At 41.1% G+C, this 7,586-nt stretch overlaps 2 non-coding genes across 2 annotated transcripts; both read left to right on the forward strand.

Annotated features, from left to right (window-relative positions):
* The first annotated feature begins 1,468 nt into the window (after positions 1-1,468).
* Positions 1,469-1,585, forward strand: LOC128687752 (U5 spliceosomal RNA). The gene has a single exon (XR_008406904.1). It is a non-coding gene; the product is annotated as a U5 spliceosomal RNA (small nuclear RNA).
* Positions 1,586-2,196: 611 nt separating this feature from the next.
* Positions 2,197-2,313, forward strand: LOC138852590 (U5 spliceosomal RNA). The gene has a single exon (XR_011391889.1). It is a non-coding gene; the product is annotated as a U5 spliceosomal RNA (small nuclear RNA).
* Positions 2,314-7,586: the final 5,273 nt, after the last annotated feature.

The following is a 7,586-nucleotide window of genomic DNA, read 5'->3' on the forward strand; positions in this document are numbered from 1 at the left end:
TGAACAGGACAACAGGTGTAAGGAAACGTGTCGAAATGTTTCCACCCGCCGGGAATCGAACCCGGGCCCTCCGTGTGTGAAGCGGGAGTTTTAGCCACCAGGCCATATATCAAAATTATGTTAATTTTTTTCTCTGTTGTTTGTTGGCCAATCATACTGAAACTTTGTCACATTCTTCTACATATGCACCTCTAAAAGTACACCAAAAATAAAAGAAATCGGTTAAAAAAAAAAACGTTGGCCGAGATTTGGAGGCCATCCTGCTTAAAAGACAGAGAAGGGAAGTAACCCCAGAGAGGGCTTTACCTGAAGTCCTCATGGAGGGGGATTCTCCTTCCAAACACTAACCCCAACTCCCTCTCTCTTCCTCCCTATCTTCCAGATGCCATCACCAATCTTCAATAAAGGTAAGTAAAATTATTATTATTATTATTATTAAAGATTAGCCGGTATTTTCCCGGCCCGGGCCTTTTCCAAGTGGTGGCCCGGCCTTGGCTCCCTCTTTAGGGAGTGTCTGAGACCTAAGTCTCCCATAGGAGGAGGCACAAGTACCTCCTCATCTTTGGGACCAACTGTCCCCAGACCTAGCCACAAGCTAGGCCTCTCTGGTCTGCCATCCCCGCCCCAAGGGGGCTAATGGGAATGACAGTCTTGTGAGCTAAAGGCTCGGACTCAGGCACCTACCCTACCCTAGAAGGGTTAGGCATGGTGTCGATCTAAGTAAAATGTTATTTTATATTTATATACATAATTGAACACTCTAGTATTTGTTGTGTGTATGTAAAATTGTAATTAATCTATAAAATGTACTTTTTTGTGAATATTTTTGGGTTTCTGGAACAGATTAATTGTATTTCCATTATTTCTTATGGGAAATATTGCTTCGATTTTCAGATTTTTCGAATTTAGAACTAGCTTCAGGAACGGATTAAGTTCGATATTTGAGGTTCCACTGTCTATATATATATATATATATATATATATATATATATATATATATATATATATATATATATATATATATATATATATATATATATATATATATATATATATATATATATATATATATACATATATATATATATATATATATATATATATATATATATATATATATATATATATATATATATATATATATATATATATATATATATACATATATATATATATATATATATATATATATATATATATATATATATATATATATATATATATATATATATATATATATATATATATATATATATATATATATATATATATATATATATATACATATATATATATATATATATATATATATATATATATATATATATATATATATATATATATATATATACCAATAATATATGTAATGATATAACAAATATCCCAATATGCCTTTCTTCCATGGAGAGTTGTTTGGATGTGTTGCCTCAGTGAGGCGTCGTTGGTGTGACCAACTTGGTCACAACATTAACTCTGGTTTCCCTTCAAAACGAATAAATCTTTCGCCTTTTACTAAAGATTTCCGTGGAGGGGAACAACTCAATGAGTCTTAACTAATTTTTACTTGGCCCATTAATTTGGGCCTTATAAATTGCTAATGTTGAGGAATTTTGGGTGACCTGGTGGCTAAAGCCCCCGCTTCACACACGGAGGGCCCGGGTTCGATTCCCGGCGGGTGGAAACATTTCGACACGTTTCCTTACCTATTGTCCTGTTCACCTAGCAGCAAATAGGTACCTGGGTGTTAGTCGACTGGTGTGGGTCGCATCCTGGGGGACAAGATTAAGGACCCCAATGGAAATAAGTTCGACAGTCCTCGATGACGCACTGACTTTCTTGGGTTATCCTGGGTGGCTAACCCTCCGGGGTTAAAAATCCGAAAGAAATCTTATCTTATCTTATCTTCATGTTGGGTTAGTTTTCATTAAAACAAATGTATGTATATAATAAACGTTTACATAATAACTTTCACGTAGAAGGCCTCTCTTAAATAAAAAATCACTATGATTAATTTTTTCCCGTGGAATAGATAGTATGGTTGTTACTTATAAAATGAAAATTCAACATACTTCTATCCCCCACAATAATATATGTAATGATATAACAAATATCCCAATATGCCTTTCTTGCATGGAGAGTTGTTTGGATGTGTTGCCTCAGTGTGGCGTCGTTGGTGTGACCAACTTGGTTAAACATTAACTCTGGTTTCCCTTCAAAACGAATAAATCTTTCGCCTTTTACTAAAGATTTCCGTGGAGGGGAACAACTCAATGAGTCTTAACTAATTTTTACTTGGCCCATTAATTTGGGCCTTATAAATTGCTAATGTTGAGGAATTTTGATAGTTCTTCCTTATATATGAACACGTTCGGTTGTACTTAGGTTAATAAAATGAAAAAGGCAATTGCAAATAGTATGCATCCTTCCAACTCAATGCCATGCTGGTATAACTGTGTGCAACTGATGGGCAGGAGGTACACATACCTTATAAATTTAATGTATTCATGAATAACACAACACACACTTGTATAAATTGCGCCAAAGTGGTTAGTCCACTTACCTTTATTTTTATTTTTTATATATTTTATTTAAAATACAATACATAAAGAGGACATGAAACCCTGTAACCAAGGGTTAAATACATTTAAAACAAAACGTCACACCAGTACCAACAATACCACCAGTCCGATAACATTCTTTGCAAATATACAGGGTCTAAAGCCAGCAACAAACAACAAAATACCTTTCATCCGTGGACTGCTTGCAGAGGCAAAGGCAATGTTCGCGGCTTTCACTGAGACCCACATAAGGGATCACTTGGACAATGAAATATGGATCCCAGGTTACAACCTATACAGATGTGACAGAGTGAACAGGCAAAAGGGGGGGGGGGGTTGGCCTGTACATTGCAGAGTCACTTGTTTGCACAGAACTGCTTAATGCCTCAAATGACGTAGTGGAAGTTTTAGCAGTAAAGGTCGAGAACCAAAACCTAGTCATTGTGGTAGTCTACAAGCCTCCGGATGCAACATCCCAGCAATTCCAGGAACAGCTGTTAAAAATTGACCACTGTCTGGAAAATCTTCCAGCTCCTGCACCCAACATCTTGCTCCTGGGGGATTTCAACTTAAGGCACCTAAAATGGAGGAATATAGCAAATAATATTGTTGCAGTAATAACACCAGGAGGCAGCTCTGATGAAAACTCACACTCACACGAGCTTTTAAATCTCTGCACAAAATTCAATTTAAACCAGCAAATAATAGAGCCTACTAGACTGGAGAATACACTAGACCTCATATTCACTAACAATGATGATCTGATAAGAAATGTCACCATATCAAAAACAATATACTCAGATCACAACATAATTGAGGTTCAGACATGTATGCGAGGAGCCCCAGACCGACAAAATGAGACTAGTCACGAGGGAGCATTCACCAAATTCAACTTCAATAACAAAAACATAAAGTGGGACCAAGTAAACCAAGTCCTAACCGATATAAGCTGGGAAGATATACTAAGCAACACAGACCCAAACTTATGCCTAGAACAGATTAACTCGGTGGCACTCGATGTATGCACAAGGCTTATTCCTCTAAGAAAAAGGAGGAGTAGATGTAAAATAGAAAGAGACAGGCGCTCCCTTTACAGGCGGCAGAAAAGAATAACAGAGCGGCTAAAAGAGGTCAATATATCTGAAATGCGTAGGGAGACACTGGTCAGAGAAATAGCAAGCATCGAACTTAAGCTAAAGGAATCTTACAGGAGTTAGGAATTGCGAGAAGAACTAAAAGCCATAAATGAAATCGAAAGAAACCCAAAGTATTTCTTCTCCTATGCCAAATCAAAATCGAGAACAACGTCCAGTATTGGGCCCCTACTTAAACAAGATGGGTCCTACACAGATGACAACAAGGAAATGAGTGAGCTACTCAAGTCCCAATATGACTCAGTTTTTAGCAAGCCGCTAACCAGACTGAGAGTCGAAGATCAAAATGAATTTTTTATGAGAGAGCCACAAAATTTGATTAACACAAGCCTATCCGATGTTATCCTGACGCCAAATGACTTCGAACAGGCGATAAATGACATGCCCATGCACTCTGCCCCAGGGCCAGACTCATGGAACTCTGTGTTCATCAAGAACTGCAAGAAGCCCCTATCACGAGCCTTTTCCATCCTATGGAGAGGGAGCATGGACACGGGGGTCGTCCCACAGTTACTAAAAACAACAGACATAGCCCCACTCCACAAAGGGGGCAGTAAAGCAACAGCAAAGAACTACAGACCAATAGCACTAACATCCCATATCATAAAAATCTTTGAAAGGGTCCTAAGAAGCAAGATCACCACGCATCTAGAAACCCATCAGTTACACAACCCAGGGCAACATGGGTTTAGAACAGGTCGCTCCTGTCTGTCTCAACTATTGGACCACTACGACAAGGTCCTAAATGCACTAGAAGACAAAAAGAATGCAGATGTAATATATACAGACTTTGCAAAAGCCTTCGACAAGTGTGACCATGGCGTAATAGCGCACAAAATGCGTGCTAAAGGAATAACAGGAAAAGTCGGTCGATGGATCTATAATTTCCTCACTAACAGAACACAGAGAGTAGTCGTCAACAGAGTAAAGTCCGAGGCAGCTACGGTGAAAAGCTCTGTTCCACAAGGCACATTACTCGCTCCCATCTTGTTCCTCATCCTTATATCCGACATAGACAAGGATGTCAGCCACAGCACCGTGTCTTCTTTTGCAGATGACACCCGAATCTGCATGACAGTGTCTTCCATTGCAGACACTGCAAGGCTCCAGGCGGACATCAACCAAATCTTTCAGTAGGCTGCAGAAAACAATATGAAGTTCAACGATGAGAAATTTCAATTACTCAGATATGGTAAACATGAGGAAATTAAATCTTCATCAGAGTACAAAACAAATTCTGGCCACGAAATAGAGCGAAACACCAACGTCAAAGACCTGGGAGTGATTATGTCGGAGGATCTCACCTTCAAGGACCATAACATTGTATCAATCGCATCTGCTAGAAAAATGACAGGATGGATAATGAGAACCTTCAAAACTAGGGAGGCCAAGCCCATGATGACACTCTTCAGGTCACTTGTTCTATCTAGGCTGGAATATTGCTGCACTCTAACAGCACCTTTCAAGGCAGGTGAAATTGCCGACCTAGAAAATGTACAGAGAACTTTCACGGCGCGCATAACGGAGATAAAACACCTCAATTACTGGGAGCGCTTGAGGTTTCTAAACCTGTATTCCCTGGAACGCAGGAGGGAGAGATACATGATTATATACACCTGGAAAATCCTAGAGGGACTAGTACCGAACTTGCACACGAAAATCACTCACTACGAAAGCAAAAGACTTGGCAGACGATGCACCATCCCCCCAATGAAAAGCAGGGGAGTCACTAGCACGTTAAGAGACCATACAATAAGTGTCAGGGGCCCGAGACTGTTCAACTGCCTCCCAGCACACATAAGGGGGATTACCAACAGACCCCTGGCAGTCTTCAAGCTGGCACTGGACAAGCACCTAAAGTCAGTTCCTGATCAGCCGGGCTGTGGCTCGTACGTTGGTTTGCGTGCAGCCAGCAGCAACAGCCTGGTTGATCAGGCGCTGATCCACCAGGAGGCCTGGTCACAGACCGGGCCGCGGGGGCGTTGACCCCCGGAACTCTCTCCAGGTAAACTCCAGGTAAACTCCCAACAGCAGGATCCCATGAATTCAAATTCAAATTCAAATTCAAAGTTTATTCTCTATAAGGATTACAATGCTGAGTTTACAGAATTTGGTTATTGTGTGGTTTACATGTAGTAAAATAATGATTACAGAGTGTACCACTAGAACACCTAGCATGGCTAGGCATTTCGGGCAGACTTAGTTTAATTCTTAATTTTAAAATATTACGAATTATGAGGTAAGTTGGTATTATGGCTAAGTGACTAAATACTAGTTTGTGAGTTTAGCAATGTGAATGCTTTTGTTTTGGCACAGTACATAGTTTCAGTATTGGAGTATCACAGGATTCATTATTTTAAGATTGAGATTAATATTTCTGTTTATGGTCAAATGGGTGAGTGAGTGTAAGTGTGAACCACCAGGTGGTATTCGTGTAGTTAGTTGACGGGGTGTATCAGGGAGATAAGATGTTTTCTAATGGTAGTTTTGAAGGTGATGAATGTGTCTGCAGTTCTAGAGTTCTCAGGTAGGGTGTTCCAGATTTTAGGGCCTTTGACATACATTGAATTTTTGTAAAGGTTTAGTCGGACACAGGAAATGTCGTAGAGATGTTTGTGTCTGGTGTTATGCTTGTGGGTTCTGTCACAACTATCAAAAAAGCGTTTTAGGTCAAGGTTGATATTGGAGTTTAAGGTCCTGTAGATGTAGATTGCACAGTAGTAGGTGTGGATGTACTGAACAGGGAGTAAGTTTAGATCTATGAGACTGTTCAACTGCCTCCCAGCATACATAAGGGGGATTACCAACAGACCCCTGGCAGTCTTCAAGCTGGGACTGGACAAGCACCTAAAGTCGGTTCCTGACCAGCCGGGCTGTGGCTCGTACATTGGTTTGCGTGCAGCCAGCAGTAACAGCCTGGTTAATCAGGCTCTGATCCACCAGGAGGCCTGGTCACAGACCGGGCCGCAGGGGCATTGACCCCCAGAACTCTCTCCAGGTAAACTCCAGGACCCCAAATATCCGTCCACGCGTACATTGGGTATGCCCCTGCCACAGAAACCACTCCCAAGTCCCTACCACTTTCTCGATGACCTCAACCCACAGATGCACCTGATCCCTAACATGCATTAACACCTGTAGCATATCCTCACAATTCCTTAAATCCCTATCCCCCACCACCTCTGGTCATCCTCATAGTCAGTGCCTATCCCTCCTACCCCTCTCACCTGCATGAACACACACTTCCTATAAACACTCTTCAGTCTACACTCCAAAGGAATTAACCCCAGCCCTCCCTGGCATACTGGGAGTGTTGCCATCCCCCACCTCAACCAATCACATCCAGACCCCCAAATGAAATGGAATACCTTACACAACAGAAGCTTAACATCCTTTGGTACCAATGGTTACACTGATGCCACATGCTGTATTTTGCTATATAGAAGTACATTAACCACTATTACCCTTTGGTGCAGCGTGAGGTGATTCGGCCACAACCCCTCTAATCTTCCAATCATGCAATCCACAGCACAGCCGGAGTTGACATGCCTCACCTCTCTCTCATCCCTCATGTACACAACCCAACAAATCTTCACCTGATCCACTGTACACCACCTCCCTCTGTCTTCCCCACTTTCCCTCCCATCCCAGTCTCTAATCCCCATGAACTTCGACTTAGCTACATTCACCCACATGCCTGTTGCCTCCCCAAATAAATTCACAAGCTGCCCCACACTCCCTAAATTCTCCCCACCGTGCACCAGGACTGTTGTATCATTAACATAACCAACAATTCCCAGTCTGCCACAACCCAGACCCCCATCACCCCTTCCCTCACACACATCTCCACCACCCTATAAACATGATCCTGCAA

Source organism: Cherax quadricarinatus, chromosome 11 (genome assembly GCF_038502225.1).
Source record: "Cherax quadricarinatus isolate ZL_2023a chromosome 11, ASM3850222v1, whole genome shotgun sequence".
Lineage (NCBI taxonomy): Eukaryota > Metazoa > Arthropoda > Malacostraca > Decapoda > Parastacidae > Cherax > Cherax quadricarinatus.